The sequence below is a fragment of the Octopus bimaculoides genome, chromosome 7 (genome assembly GCF_001194135.2).
Source record: "Octopus bimaculoides isolate UCB-OBI-ISO-001 chromosome 7, ASM119413v2, whole genome shotgun sequence".
In the NCBI taxonomy this organism is placed as follows: domain Eukaryota; kingdom Metazoa; phylum Mollusca; class Cephalopoda; order Octopoda; family Octopodidae; genus Octopus; species Octopus bimaculoides.
The window spans coordinates 15829038-15846401 of NC_068987.1; the positions used below are offsets into that span (position 1 = coordinate 15829038).

Consider the following 17364-nt stretch of genomic DNA (forward strand, 5'->3'; position numbering starts at 1 on the left):
ATATATATATATATATATATATACCCCTGCAAAATATACATGTTGCCTACAGCTAAAGTGGTGTCGCCCCTATAAAAGTGCCGCCTGGAGCAGACTGCCCCGTGTGTGTGTATGTGTATGCAGACTGCATACACATACACAAGCGCATGCACACACACACGTATACACACACACATACATACATTATACACCATTATTTCCTATTTTGTTTTTACCAAATCTTTTAGCCTCATTAATTATTTTCCTTATCAACATTGTGACATTCCTTGACATTGCAATGCATATTTTTAGAAACGTGTACCAAAAACTTTAAATGCCTTTGTAATAATAATACCATTTGATGCTGTCTGCCACTTTCTTTCCCTCCTCTCTCTTAGTCTATTTTCCCCTTACTTTCTGGTGTTTGTATATCCACCATTAGTGAATTTAACAAACATATAAAGAGGAACAATTTAATATATAAAAAGAACAGACGTAGAAAGCAGTTTCATTTAATTCAAATATAAATACACACACACACGCGTGCACGTATATACACATGCACACATAGATACAAACATACATACATACAACCATCTATACGTACATACATACAAACATACATACATACAACCATCTATACGTACATACATACATACATACATACATACATGGTTTTTGTCACCATGTAATATGAACTTACTACAAACTTTGTCTGCTATTTGATTTCTAATTCAGTAGTATTAAATGAAGGAGACAGATACATTATATTCTGTATAGAATAACACATTACATTAATATTTCTACAAAATCTGTGAGACGCTCCCAAGAGTAACAGAAAGATATAAAGAATATACACCATACATAGAAACAGTCATTTGAACACCCATTCAGGGTGGAATTAGTGCTCTAATTACCAATACTTATACACATTTAATAACCTCCCCACACTTTCACCTCATGTGTAAATCGAGCACTTGAATGTTTTTGAAAATATAATCCCCATCTCATGCAGCAGAGATCAACCCTTTATCCTTGTTCATTATTCACTACATCTACCCTTCAACTCAAACCAATCTCTACAGTTATTACCTATTCTTTCCAACCTTCTCTCTGTATTTATTATCAGCCACTTCTCAGCCCAATCTTTACAGTCAGCTCTTCCCTATCTAACTCTTCCCTATCTCCTCTCTGTACTTATCATCAGCCCTTTCTGAACCCTTGTTCTTCATTATATTTGCCTTATAACCATTTCCCATTCTCCTCATACACTCTTGTTCGTCTGTGCCTGCTTCTATTCCCTTTTTACACTTAGGGTCCACTATTTTATCTCTCTTTCCTGTTCCCACTCTGGTTGCTTCCATCCATTTTACATAGCTTGAGCATCTGTGTTGCTTCTGTGCAACAAGAAACCTGTTCTGTTCTGGATCTTACTTTCATGTGTAAATCTCTCACCTCCTTACACAAAGCTACCTTCCTCTGTTGTAGCCCCACTCAATCAAAAGAAAACTTAATCTTGCAAGCTGCATGGTGACCTCACTAGTGTTGGTGTCACAAAAAAAAAAAAACAAATAGCGTCCAGTACACTCTGTAGAATGGTTAACATTCAAAAACGCATCCAGCCATAGAAACTATGTCAATACAGCCACTGGATCATGATTGAGTTCTTGAACTCATTGGATCTTGTCAGAGCCTCCAACCCGCTCCAGCATGGAAGAGGGATGTTGAAAGATGATGATGATGATGATGATTATATTGATTATAATAATCATGGTGATGATGAGGAGGATGATGACGACAACAGTGATGATGATGATGATGATGATGAATCATAAATGCATGCTTCATACTGTATATGCATCTGTGTACATAAATACATTTGTGGTGGAAGTGTATTGAATCTGTTATGTATGTATGTATGTAAAGAGGTAATTAGACCATTAAATCCTTACTGTATGTGTTGTTGCTGATGTGTAAGACAAGGTCATTCTGACTGAACAGGATTATCATCAAAACTATTCCAACTGAGACCCTCCATTTTTATTCTTTATTTTTATTTTATTATTATTTTTTTTGTTCAGATACAGAGAATCTAGGATTGCATTAGCCACAGTTTTTCTTTTTTTTTTCTTTAAGATTGGGTGGGGTTGAGATTTGAGAAAATTTTGTCTCATATTTTTAACCAATTAAGTGATTACACAGTGGCTCCATACTTATCAAGAGAAAGTAACAAAGGGAGATATATATCATGCACACACACACACACACACACACACACATATATATATATATATATATATATATATATATATATATATATATATGTATGTATGTATGTATACATATTTCAAGACTAGTATTTTTGCTTGCTCTAAAATCAGTGACTGTGTGTTCACTTGAAATATATATATTGTGAGCAGAAGCGAGCTACTGTTTTGTCTACTAGAGCATCTGTAGTAGACGACGTGTCCGGTACTGAGGGCGGCAGAAATAGCCTGAAACCAGGACAGGTCTGCTGGTGGTAGAGTTTCGCTCCCCTGTTTGCAATTTATTAGACGCAGCTCAGCATTGTTAACCAGCTAGAGGAGATATCCTCTTGGGGTTAAAAAAATTGCAGTAGAGTCTGTTTGAATGGACAGTCATGTTGAAATGGCTACGAATATTTCTTGATAGTACAACTACTGTGTTGATCTCTCAGAGAGATTTTATAACTAGCATTTTTGCTTGTTGTAAAATCAGTGACTATGCGTTTGCTTGAAATATATATATTGCGAGCAGAAACAAGCTACTACCATCTGTAGCAGATGAGGTGTCCAGTACTGAATAGAGGCAGAAAAAGCCTGAAACCAGGATTGGTCTGTTAGTCTGGTTACTAGAAGGTGGTTAGGGTTCACTCCCCTGCCCACAATTGATTGAATGCAGCTGTGCATCATTAACCAGCTAGAGGTATATATACATACATATATGTGTGTGTGTGTATATGTATACATACATTAGGCTTCATTCAGTTTCTGTCTACCAAATTTTCTCACAAGGCTTTGTGGTCAGCCTGAGGCTATAGTAGAAGACACTTGCCCAAGGTGCCATGCAGTGGGACTGAACCTAAAACAATGTGGTTGAGAAGCATGTGTGTGTATGTGAGAGAGAGAGAGAGTGTGTGTTTGAGAATCCAGATGCTTGTAACAGGATATGCTCCACTAAAGGAACCACAGTGTGCCAGATGGTAGTATTAACCTGGATGATGGATTAAATAGGGACATAGCAGGATTTGAACGGAATGAATGTGATGGGGCCCAACATTCCAACAGTACTAAGAATTCTCTCCCTAGATTCATACTTTTATATTGATCCCCTAAAATGATGAAAGATATTGTTGGCCAAGGCAGGATTTGAACGTGGAGCACATAAAGACAAAAGATGAAGTATCCTGTCCAATGCTATGATTGCCAATAATATTTCAGCTTCCATTAGTTTTAAACTGAGGTTAGTAAATGTAGCTTCGTTAATCCCTCATTCATTCATCACTGATTCAGGATAACAAAATTCACTCATTTGTGAACCATTTTATGCTTATTACAAATGAACCTGCGATAACATGGGTTGGTGATCAATTGAAGATTTTGCTAGTACTGCAAAAACATGCCCTAGTAACCACCTATAATATTCAACCATCCAGAATGCCCTGACTATCGTATTTGAACTGGGACCAGTTAACAGAATAAAATATGAAGGTATATGATCTTAAAAAAGAAGGCAGATGACTGTATTCTTTACAGGAAAAGTTAGAGATGAGCAAGAAAATTCATGATGGTAGAACCTTCACTGTTGCAAGCTGTAAGTTTGGCGCCAATGAATCTACCATTTATTCCATTTACAAAATGCATGATAATGATTCATTTACCACTGCTAATTTGGAACCAAACACCCATGATAAACAAAGATAGATGTACTTATACAACTTTAATCTTGGTTTTATACTTTTTCAACTGAAATAAAATCCACAACTAGCCAGACAGACAAAATAAAACTTGCCTAATCAGCAAAATGTTTCTATTTCCTTGGAGAAGAAGAATGGTTTTCAAACATGACTAAATTTTATATTTCTTCTAAGAGGTGACCAGAAAATAATGGGTGGAACCTAGAAATAACGACTGAACTCTGTTTTTATGTTTATTTTTATTTCATATTATTTGTAATTATATTATCATAATCTGAGCCTAGTTTTCAGTGCACTTGTATCAAATTCCTCAACAACTAGAACTCAAGTTACAGGATTTAGTTCAGGGTATTGTATTTATTATTTAATTCTTGAGGGATATATATTTTATACTCTACCAGTTGTATATAACTCTCAGTTCTTGAATGATGTATATAATTAGTTTCTTGTGTGTGTGCTGGCTTTTACATAGCATAATAGTTGTAAATGTATGTTTTATGTCATAAAAGCAGTGTCATTTTTCTTATTTCTTCTGTGAAAACATGCCTGGCTATGAGGAAATATGAACCTTACTTGGAAACTGGGAACGCTTGATGACAGGAAAAGCACTACCACCACCACAACCACCCCACATTTATCATAACTACCACCACCACAACCACTATCATCTCTACAATCAAATCACCACCACTGCTAAGATATATCAACACCCCATTGCTGCCACTGTTATGATTTCCTCAAATAGTTCCCAGAATGTTGGAAACCTGGCAGAGATGTTACAGCATAGGACAAAATGCCTTGTGATATTCATTCTGCATTTCTGAGTTCTGAGTTCAAACTCTGCCAAGGTCAACTTTGCCTTTCACCTTTTTTAGGGTCACTAAAGTAAACAACCAGTCCAGATTGGAAGAAGTGTCAGAGTATGGGACAGGGATATTTTGCAATATTTGTTCTAGCTCTTTGAGTCTTGAATTCTTGAATGGTAAACTTATTCCAGACATGGGAAGTGGACCACATGAGACATGACTCTTCACTAGGGTAGCTACACAATAAAGTGGTAAAAAATGATGTTGGGAATGCAGTGTGGGTTGTTAAGGAAGTGGATAACTGGTAATACAAAAAAAAAAACAGGTGGATGGAATATATGCAGTTCTGCTCTTCGTAAAATTACAGCAGCTAAAATAATAATAATAATAATAAACAATCACTATGGCTGGAGTTACTTTAATCTATCTTCGATTTGCTTAATCACAGATGAACTAGGGTTTAACAACAGCAACAATAACAACAACAACAACAACAACAACAACATTAACAACAGTAGCAACACTATTTACCATCATAACCAACAACATGCTCATAACCTCTACAAACCCCCCACCACCATTGCATTCACCATCACCACCACCATCACCTCTACCTATTAAAAGAATCAAGTTATACTATTTAGCCTTCTTAAAAAATATGCAGTATACATTTTCATAACTCAACTTCAAATTCCTAAAATGTACACATAACTAGAATTACTCTCTAAGTTTCACAAAAATAGCCCATTATGGTTCTCTTGAGGCTATATGAAACTACTGCAAGTGATGGTTTACTTTGTTTAAATTCAGTATTTATGTAACAGTGCAAAAGAGCTGTGGGTTAAAAAGAATGTTAGAGCTTTAGAGTAAATTCATTTACAGTAGACTTTAATCATATCAATTTAATCTGACTCTGTCTTTAATAAAGAGAGGGAGACAGAGGTGGGGAGATAGAGAAAGAAAAGAGAGGGAGAGAGAGAAAGAAAGAAAGAGAGAGATGATTTTAAATAAGAAATCCATATGTATGTACGTATGACTCTATCCATCCATCTGTCTGTCTGTCTATCTATCTATCTATCTATCTATCTATCTATCTATCTATCTATCTATCTATCTATCTATCTATCTATCTATCTATCTTCCTACCTACCTACCTACCTACTTATCTATCTATCTATCTATCTATATATATATAAAATGATATACAGGCAAGTGTCTTCTATGGCCCCAGGCTGACTAAAGCCTCATGAGTGAATTTGGTATACGCACACACACACACACACATACACACACACACACACACACACATACATACACACACACATACATATACACACCAAGGTTATGACTTTTTGGGTTTTTGGGAAGTAAACAATTTCCTGTATGAAATGTCGATGGACAAGTTCATATAAGTAGGGAAAATAACCTTTGTTTTAAGTTTTTTAAAAAAATGTCTCCCCCAACTGAGTAAATTCTCCCCTAACACGACTTTTAACCCAAATCATGCAAAATTCTAGGGGGTTCATAATACCTACTCAAGTATTTACCAAACTTGGTATGCTGACTTGATGCAATGCAGAAGAAGCAGTATATCTCAAATATCAGCTTTCAAGTTTAAGTAGTTTAGGAGTTATAGAGTTTTTAATTTGTTACCGTTTAGGTCCTACTTTAGGAAATAACCTCTTTCTCTCCTTTTTATTTCTGTGACATTAAAAACTCTGACTATATTAACTGTTTTTCAGAATAGTAGGCTTATCCAACTGGGGTATCTAAAATAATGTCTTATAAGAGAAGAAACATAAAATCTGGATGAAGAATCTCGTGCAATTTCAAGACTCACATAGGAAAAGAAGACCTGTTCCTCTAGAAGAGCATTCTTTGGAATACATCTGCAAAATGTTGGTTGCTACCTGTTCCTTGGAGATACTATCAAAGGAAAGAAACAAAGAACAAAGGAAATTTCGAAAGAAGTCTTTTAGCAGGATTGAACCCAGAATCATGTTGTTGTAAAGTGAAATTCTTAACCACATGGCTATGCCAGGACTTTATAATATAATACACACACACACACACATATCATCAACATCATTTAACGTCCACCTTCCAAGCTGGCATGGGTTGGACAGTTTGACAGGAGCTGGCCAGACAGAAGACTGCACCAGATTTCTGTGTCTGTTTTGGCAAGGTTTTTACAGCTGGATGCTCTTCCTAACACCAGCCACCCAGCAGAATGGACTGACTGCTTGGCACAGGTGAGATCAGTTTTGGCATGGTTTTTACAGCTGGATGCCCTTCCGAATGCCAACCACTTTACAGTGTGAACTGGATGCTTTTTAGTTAGCATCAGCACTGACAGGGTCACTGAGTAACTTGCAAGACAAACATCCTTTGAGAGGAGAGGATACAGATGGAGGAGGTGATCTTGCATCAGATGATGAAAGGTTATAGTGAGACAGAGAGGCAGAAACAGGTATCTTACTGTAGAGGAAGTACATGATTACCAAACCAGAGAGAGAGGGAGTGATCAAGAATGAGAACAGAAACGTGTGCTGCTGTAAAGGAGATATGTGGTTATCCAGCCTGAGAGATGAGCAGGAAAAGGAGAGAGAGAGAGAGAGAGAGAGAGAGAGAGAGAGTATGGGAGACAGCAAGAGTGCAAGAGAGACTAGGAGAAAGATGGTGGTGAAATGCTGGGCATACTCACAAGGGTCGGTGATCAGAATATAAATGGGATAGTAGAGTAAAAGTAGAGAGAGGTAGATGGTGGCAAGTGCCAGGACATACCCTTGGGGTATGGCAGTCATAATATAATTGACAGGGCATTGCCAAAGAATCGTGAGTAGAGAGCGGGGGTGGGGGATGCAGTGAGTGGTTGAAACCTGTGTATATAGAGTGGGGTGGAAATATACTGGATAGCAATGATACAGTGAGCAGTGTCACGAGGATAGGATTGCGGAGTGAGAGATAAGCATTGTGCATGAATGAGGAAATGTGAGGAAGAGATGTAGTTTGGTTTGTTGGGGTAGGGTGTGTGAGAAGTTTTCTTATGTGTAGATAGAATACACAGCACTTCTAGAAGTCAATTTCATTGTATATGACTTGCTGTTGCATGTCATACTAACAACAAATATGTGATTTTTCAGCTGTTGCTATAATTGAAAGGCAACTATTACTTTCAGTGACGCCAGCTGTTTTTTACCATCTCAAAGCATTATTACCAGTTTACATATTTACATTTACCTCTCTGTATCTTTCTTTCTTTCTGCCTGCCTGCCTGCCTGCCTACCTACCTACCTATCTACCTACCTGTCTAGCTAGCTAGATAGTTCTTTCCAAATGTCTATATCTCTCCCTTTCTTCACTATCTAGGTATGTCTGTGTCTATTTCTCTCCCTATCTCTTTTTACCTCTCTATATTATCATTATCATTATTATTGTTATTATTGTTGAAGCAGTGAGCTGGCACAAACGTTAGCATGCTGGGCGAAATGCTTAGCAGTATTTTGTCTGTCTTTACGTTCTGAGTTCAAATTCCGCTGAGGTCGACTTTGCCTTTCATCCTTTCGGGGTCGATAAATTAAGTACCAGTTGCATACTAGGGTTGATTCAATGAACTGGTCCCTCCCCCAAAATTTCGAACCTTGTGCCTAGAGTAGAAAAGATTATTATTATTATTATAAATCGGCAGAAGTTACAGAGTTACTCAAGGGCTGAGAATAATAGATTGAAAGATATATATATATATATATAAGATATAGGTACTACTAAAGCAGCACGGTCCCGAACGCGCAGTCGCGCGTCCGTACTAGCTAGTCGTGAGTGGTCGATCCTAACCCTAACCCTAAACACGTATTCATTTGCACACGCGGGTTAGGGATAGGGTTAGGGTTAGGATCGACCACTCAAGACTAGCTAGTGCGGACGCGCGACTGCGCGTTCGGGACCGTGCTGCTTTAGTAGTACCTAAGATATATATATATATATATAGTTCAAAACTTATTGTGTATATATACTTGGAAAAGGACGCGTGGCGTTCGATCATATAATAATATAATATACAGGGTGTCCACAAAGTCTGGGTACGTGGGGATTAACACATACTTTAAGAAATAATTATTTCTTATATTTAATTGTTTATGTTATGATTTTATTTACTCCATGTACCCAGACCTTGTGAACACCCTGTATAATATAATATATATAATATATATATATATATATATAGATATATGTATGTATATATGTGTGTGTGTGTGTGTGTTATATTTCTAACTCTATTATATTTTTCTTTATATCTTTCAATCTATTATTCTCACGTGCTATTTCGCCGACACGGAATAAACAGTGACAAGGAATAAAGCACCGATTCAAATAATAAATAAATAAATAAATAAATACATACATAACAATACTCAGCTTGTGTCTAGACGGAGACAGGGAGAGGGAGAGAGAGAGAGAGAGAGAGAGAGTAAGAGAAAGAGAGTAAGAAGAGAGAAAGGGAGAAATAAAGAAATCAAAGTGAAAACTACACAGGCAACAAATTGACAAGTCCTTGTAATTCAAATATAAGATGATATATAATTGACAATGGTAGTAACGAAGTGGTTTTAACGAAACATGGTCGACAGATGATCGTCTCGAACTAAAAACCATGGAAGTACAAGTTTTACATTTTCAATCGACTTCTGAATATTTTGTAAGTTGCCTTCTTTTTTTTTTCTTCCTTTAACCCGTTATTCTCTCATTGTGGTACTTCAAAAGTTTTACGTATTTAAAATTAATTTAGGAAGCATATTGTAAGGAAAAAAGAAGGGAAAAAGTCGGTCATTTCCCACTGTATAATATTTATTGCTTATATTATTGTTTTTAATTGATGAAAGTAACGACAGCAAAACAACACAATGAATAGCTTGTACGTGATTGCCCAACATGCTAGAGATAGCAGCGAAATATCCTTCAGGTCATACTAGCGTCTTACGAACAGGAAAGTCACTTTAGACAATGAAGTCATAATCCGTATACAAAAAAAGAAAAAAAGATAAGATGGTCATGGCTGGAATGTCTTTGATTACTTGTCTGCTCGATCAGGGCTGGTAAAGGACTAAACAGCAAGTAAATCCAAACCCCGAGTCTATGTTGACCTGCTAAAATTAAGTCACATCTTTAAAGGATACCGTGCCGTTTTGAAAAGGGTGGGATTACTTTGTATTATACAACCCTCGCTATGCGATACCCCAAAACAGGACGGGATGGCCATGGTTAGAATCTGTGCCTTGATCTATAGGTCTGTATGATTGGGTTGATCTGTTGCTAAACGACAAATCACAACCATACAAAATACAATAAATTCATAATGTCTTACACATGCAGGATACACGTACTTGGATTTACGTAATCATTATAGAAGAAAGAACTCAGTGATCTCTTTCGATTCTGGCAGCATTTCGTTTCACTTAGCGTCGTGAATGTCTGCTATTCGTCGTATTAAATATCCCGCAATTTGTGCCAACGAACCCCAAGGGTAGTGGTCCTTAAGCATTTTTTGTCTATGGACCCCTTTGATTCTTAGTTTACGTTACTGGGCCTCCATAGCTATTCGATGTTTTAAAAAAGCTCCATAATATTTTTATAATTAAATATTGTTAGGAATTATATTTTTTAAAAAATTGTTAAAATAGTTTGTGTATTGTAGAAGTTTAACCAATTTGGGGCACATAAACTTTAACAAAATCTTATATGGACTCCCAAAGGTAGACCCCGGTTGAGAACCACTGCCCTCGACTGATCGACTGATCAAATCTCTCTCAATTCACACTCGACTGCCTTCGGAAAGGAAGGACACAATAAATGATAAGATACTACATAAATAGTGTCTCAATAAAGATGTGATGGCCACGACGATATTGTCTTTAAACTGTTGATAAAGGGTGAAAAGTAGTGTTAAACAGCTAGGGTTATACCCATGTAATACATTAAAAAAAAACCAACTTATTTAACGTACTTCCTTTTCTCTTCATCCCATTGTTAAAAATAAACAAGAATACTTTTGTTTTAGGTTGAATTATCGCTTTGTTATTACATGGATATTTTAATAGAGAATTTTTTTGTTTTTCAAAATTCATTTAATTGAAGATAAATGACAATAACAGGCCGGGAGACAATTAGTTATCTTCCTTGATTGGGTTCCTCTGTCTTATCTCCATTCGATGAACTCTTTTTTTTTTGTTATTACTACAGAGCGAAGAATTTTAAAAAATGGAATTCGTCACATAGTTCTCATCCGTACACATTATCTCTCTCTCTCTCTTTCTCTACTTCATATTATATATATGTCGTCGGTAGTTCACATATTCGAAAAAGATGCAGGATCTATTTTAAAACGGGGGCCACATTTTTCATTAATGTTTTACGTAGTGTTTTTGGTACGGAAAGACTTTCAAACTTCGTATACTTATCTATTTTGTGTTATAGAACTGAAAAATATTTTTGTATTCGAATTTATTTCATGTAAAAAATTGTCTTATTTCGATAATTTCAACCAATCACTGACAAGTATTCAGTTGTTTATATTTACTCCTTTGGCTGATTAAGCGATGTAAAGCGTATTTAATCTCCATACCTTCGTTTTATTTGCTTTTTTCATTTTAAATTTGCTTTAACCCTAACCCTAACCGTAGGGTTAGGGTTAGGGTTAATTGTTTCAGAATCGTTTGTTTATGTAGTTGGCACTTAATGTATATCGGCTGAATGGACGTCAGTGATTGGTTGAAATTACAGAAATACGACAACTTTAGCATGGAATAACTTATGGATTTCTTTTTTTTTTAAAGAAGACTAAGAGAAAAAGATGTTTTATATGACACATTCTACCAATGTTCCAAGTTTCAAAGTGTTTCGTTAATGAAAAATGTGGCCCCCGTTTTAAAAAAGATCCAAGATGCACACTAAAACATTAGAGCGGTAATATATTTGAAAGGTTGTTTGTGGCCGGTCAGCGAGTTACCATTGGTCTCGTACCTACAAAGCGCTTAGCATCACAGAAGTTACGTTCCTTCGGCTATTTGAGCCCGACGAGTCGCCTATACAGCTAAGCGCTTTGTAGGTGCGCAACCAATGATCAATCTGACCGGCCATAATAAACAACCTTCTAAATGTGTGTGTGTGTGTGTGTGTGTGTGTGTGTAGTTTGTGTGTGTAGTTTGTTACTGAAACTGAAACAGCTTATCACGGCCGTGAAACTCGAGTCGCGAGACAAACTTTCAGTTGCAGTTTCAATTAAAAACATATCTACTACATGTATTGAGCAATTCTCGCATTCGCTTGGTATGAAGTAATATACATATGTGTGTGTGTGTGTGTGTGTATATATATATATATATATATATATGTATATATAGGTTATCATTTTACGTCTGCATTCAATGTTGCATGACTTGCATGCGTTGTTAGAGTTGAAGTCAGTTCTTTTTCGGAGTTCCTATACTAGGGGTGATCATGGCTCGCTCGTATTGCTTTCTTTTGGTATGATTTCTCCGACCAGGTACCCTTCCTTACGCAAGCCACTTTACAGCGTGTTTAGGATGCATTTTATCGTGGCACCAGCATTAGTGAAGTTGCCTTGAACTCAGGAAGACAAAGAGTTGGTTTCTTACTGCTCTACGTTGTATCCGTTCAGTGTTTCTTATAAGAGTGAGTTGAAGAGAGAGCGGTTGCAGAAGACGAACTAGCGTGAAAGAGTGACAGGAACGGAAGTATGGCGAGGGAAAACGATGGTTTGAGTGACGGTGTGGAAGAGGAGGTAGGAATGGAAGAGACAGTGTTTGTGGAGTAGAGAAGAGAAAGGATCAAGGTAGGAGGTAATAAAAACAAGGGACATTTATGCTGGTCACTTGTTTACAGGTAAAAAGAAAGCGCGAATGATGAAGAAGCTTAGAAATAGCCAGTGGTATGAGAATGTGAAGGGTGCTAATCAGAGGCATGGCCAGGTTCTAAAGATAGTGGGAGCGAGCACATCTCAATAATACTAAAACTCTCGCGATGTTTGCGTGTACCCGAAATATCTCAGAAATAGTATATTTTATCTTAATTTTTTTTTGCATATTTATTTTCATACTTACCTTCGGCAGTGTAGTACAATTTTTGTGATATTTGGACTTCTATTTAAACGATTAAACACAATTTTTGTTTGTTATTTCCTGACGATAAAAGAAAAACATAGCTTCATTGACGTCAACACACATATAATGAATGTCATGGCGTGTCTATATACAGAAACACACGTCCGCTGTAACATATATACACACTCATAGTTTTCGCGTTATCTAAGAGAAGAAAAAAAACGTCGACTTTTTGACGTACACAATATTTTAATCATTGAGAAATAATTTTAACGGAACGTGATTTCATCATCCGGAGTTTGTTAATTTCTGTAAAATATTTTTATTTATTTACTTTATTTTAAAGTGAATAATGTATGGACGTGTGTGTGTGTGTGTGTTTGAGAGAGAAAAAGAGAGAGAGGGGAGAAGAGAGAGAGAGAATGTGTGTGAGCGAAGGGGTGTGTTATCATGTATACGTACATACATCAATACATTTGCGTACATCTTTTTTATGTACGTGTGCATGTGTGTGTGATGTGTGTGTGTGTGTGAGAGAGAGAGAGAGTGAGTGAGTGTACGTATGTCTTCTCATGTATGTGTAAGTAGTACTCTCTCTCTCTCTCTCTCTCTCTCTCTCTCGCACACACACACACGCACAAGCACACACACACACGCACAAGCACACACACGTCCATTTCATATCTACTTTCATACACCTTTCACTTTAAAACAAAAGAAACATGTGATTTTCAGGATGGAAGTTGTTTAAAAAATGCTTCTACGCATACAAATTGATTACTATTGTTTGAATGAATTAAATAAGTGCAGAAGTTAGGTTAAATATATTTACATGCATAAATACCATGAATTCCCATTCTACAAACTGGCAAACAATTCCGTGAGTACTTTAACGGGCAACGCTGCGCAGTAAGTTAAATAATACAAAAAAGAAAAAGGAAAAGCTCCGTGACACCAAACAATTTTTAACTCATTTCTCTCATGTTACGCTATTTCATTAGTTATAAAATACGTAATTGTATTCTACATCTATTAATTTTCATGTTTCAGTAATAATATCATTATGTATGAAACTTACAACTACTGAAACAGGTAGCTAAAGAGTTTTTTTTAATTGTTGAAAAAGCGCCAATTTTGAAAAATGTGCTCGTGGGGAGCAGTTGCTCTCCTTGCTCCCCCATTCGCTACATCACTGGTGCTAATGTGTGACCAGAGTGTGGAGGAGAAAGTGGAAATGGGTGGTAATGCAAGCTGGTGAGGGAGAGCATAGATGATGGGTAGTCGGGATAGAACGAGTGATGAATCAGTAAAAGAGTAACATGGGGGTAGATGGAAAGACAGCAGACCGTACAGGTGAGTAAATGAAGTGGTACATCGGATACTAATATACCCGATGCTACTCGTTATTCAGGCATCATGATGGGAGGGAAACATTAGTGGCGGCTACATGTTTTTGCTGGTAAGAGGTGAGGGACAAGTGATGGGTTGTTGTATTAATAATCGGTGGTAAGAGTGTGATGAATGTAATGATGCAGTGAGTAGAGAAGGGGTTCGATAGAGGAATTTGAGGGTATCAATTGGGTTTCCAAAAAAATGAGCAAGAGGACAGCAAATGGAGAAGTAGTCGAAGGCCCACATTTAGTTACAATACGTATCCCAGCCCCAATACATTCGGTAAATTTTCAGATTAACACCCGCACGATTTTCACTAGGGTGTTAGGATTAGGGTTGTAGGGTTTTAGGGTTAGGGTTTTAGCGTGCGGGTGTTTATCTGAAAATTTACCATACATTCTAACGTGTTTCACCAAGCTTGCACAGGTGGTCGGATCTTCTCTAGCACGACATATCATCAAACAACGGGTTATCTTCTTCGTGAGCTAGGTCATCTTGAGATCAGTCATCATCACTTCGTACTAAGTCTTCCTGGACCTCTTTCTTCTTCATGCTCTATTCACTGTGTGACCTGAGTTCGGGGGAGAAAGTGGAAATGGATATACGCTCACATTCCTTATACCGATACTATCTTTCTCACGCATAATATGCCCATACCTGCATAGTCTTCTCTCTTGCACACTATATCTTATTCCTTTTATGACCTGTTTTATTCTCAGCTCATTTATACTTTCCACGTTCTTACTCATTAACATTACACATCTAGTAAAGTGTGCTTGTTTCATTTCTTTCTTGTTTTCGCAAATCTTCATACAAGGCCTACGAATCACCATCGAATAGCATCACACTTCGTGCACAAAGCATAAAACAATCTAATGTTTGTTACTAGTATTAGTTATACCTCCCTGAACTTTTACCCTAAAGAAGTTTGGACATATTCTGCGACGTGAGGATCAGAGGTATGATGTGTTCCTGAATGTTTGGCAGTGTACTAGAGAAAATAGTGACGTTGTATGTGGCATGGTGACAGTAAACTTCTTTAAATAGACCCAACTGAGGTACCAGCCATCGATGTTGATTGTAGTATGGTAGTTAGAACAATCAAGGATATAAAGACAGGGAAAGCAGCTAGTCTATTTGGGGATAATCGCTGAGATTAGTAAAAGAGCATAGCGATGTAGTATACAGATTTGTAATTCGAATAATCAGTCAGGTATTGCAGGAAGGCATCATACTCAACGACAAGCGTAGCAACATCGTAAATTCCCAACAACAGTAAAGAAAATGTGCCGGAGAGAGAAAACTACGGTGGTATCAAAATGTTGCACCAGGTTATTAAAGTCACCGTAAGAGTTATTGTAAATTTGATTAGTCGCTGGATGAAAATTTGTCTTTGTATCAGGAATAGGCATTACGGATACCATATTCCTAGTAACACAACAGAACGAGAAATAGTGAGCGTTGAGTAAGCCTCTATATTAAGTATTCGTTGACCTAGAGAAGACTTTTGAGTGCCTTGATCTGTGATCTGATAGTCACTAAGGAACCTTAGGAATAGCTAGTGAGGGCTGTACAATCTATACAGAGAGGTACACTCAGTAAGTTGAGAGCCGACAATGAGTTCAGCGAATAGTGGTCCTTCGAGGCTACGTCCTCACCACTATCCTATTTACTACACTCCTCCAAGCCATAACAGAGGAGTTTGAGACTGGTTCTCCCTGGGATCTCCTCCCAGCTGATAACCTAGATCTTACAGCTGAATTTGCAGAAGAGGTGGAATGGAAATGCCAAACATGGAGAGCAAAACCTGGAATTGAAGGGCCTTTAACTTAGCAAAGATTTAAGTTATAATAAGTAGGAACGAGGGCAGGACCTGGCTACCATTAGTGGAACAGCTTACTCGATATGCAGAAAAGAGGTAGGCATAAATTCCGTGTGATGTGCCCTGCGTAAATAACAGGCGTATAAAAGGTATTATGGAATAGCAAGCAAGCTAACTGGCGATAACTTCGTATGCGACACGTGTACAGGACCAATACAGACTAAGAACCCTAGCAAATAGATTCTCTCAAATACTCATGCGGTTCTTTAAATCCAATCTAACAGTTTCCGTTTCCTAGGTAACTTAATTAGCAATGGGATGGATGCTTTGAAAACATATTTACTATATAAAGAAAGATCTCCGTCGCTTTCGACAATGAGCATTCTATTTATCCGATCAACTAAATTACTTATTTTTTTAATTGTAGCGTCTGTGGTTGAGTATTCATAACCCAATGTTATGAATACTCAGGTGGTATCATTCATAACCCAATGTGACAAGGCTAGCTCTTTAAATTACTAGGACTGTCCGTCTCAGGAGTTCCAATTTCACTGTCAAGGTCGACTCGTGGCTGTATTGCAAAGACCTAAACGTTGGTACTATCCGAGGGTTTATTTTCAAAATATAAAGGTTCTCTATATATTCTAAAATGTACCGAGTTCCTTCTTAGTCTCTCGATGAAGTTACACACACACACACACACATGAAAGACTGAATGATAAAACAAAAATAACTTTTACAAACACATGGTTTTCTTTTATTATTATTATTATTATTATTATTTTATTTGGATGGAAACATTTTAAAATCCAGTTTCAGAATTTTCTGAAGCGATGTTCTGGCGATGCCTGGTTGAGCGGAGCGACGCCGGGTAGAGGCTGATGGATCCTCAAGGACACTGCCATACAGCTTCCACCGCTGCGTCAGTGCGCACAGTGCGTTTAGGACCTCTTCCCGGAAGATCACCGACTGATCCAGTTCTTTCAAACCGGGCGATGAGGCTCCGAATCATGTTATCGCTAGGAGATACTCTGACAGTAAAATGCTGCCGGTATTTTCTCTGAGTTTGAATAACCGGTCTTTGACTGGATTAGAAAAATTCAATGAGTTTTATTCGTTACTGGACATCATACATAGCCATTTTAATCTCCAAGAAATGCACTATAACATGCATAAAAAAAAGAAGAAAATAGAAATGATTGAAAACGAACAAGTTATGACTTCAAACCCTTCACTTTTTCAGTCACCACCCTGTGCGTGTGTGTATATATATATATATATATATATATATATATATATATATATATGTTT

The 17364-nt window shown here is 37.1% G+C and overlaps 1 protein-coding gene across 2 annotated transcripts in view; it reads left to right on the forward strand.

Moving 5' to 3' along the window:
- LOC106873383 (mucolipin-3) overlaps positions 1–17364 on the forward strand; it is an 84361-nt gene that overhangs the window by 10923 nt on the left and 56074 nt on the right. Inside the window, exon 1 of one of the 2 annotated variants that reach the window (XM_052969287.1) lies at positions 9110–9418. The exons of the other annotated variant lie outside the window; for it this stretch is intronic. The gene's annotated coding sequence lies outside the window, so the exon portion shown is untranslated. Of the gene's footprint in view, positions 1–9109; positions 9419–17364 lie in introns of those variants that run through there. 2 annotated transcript variants of the gene reach the window in all.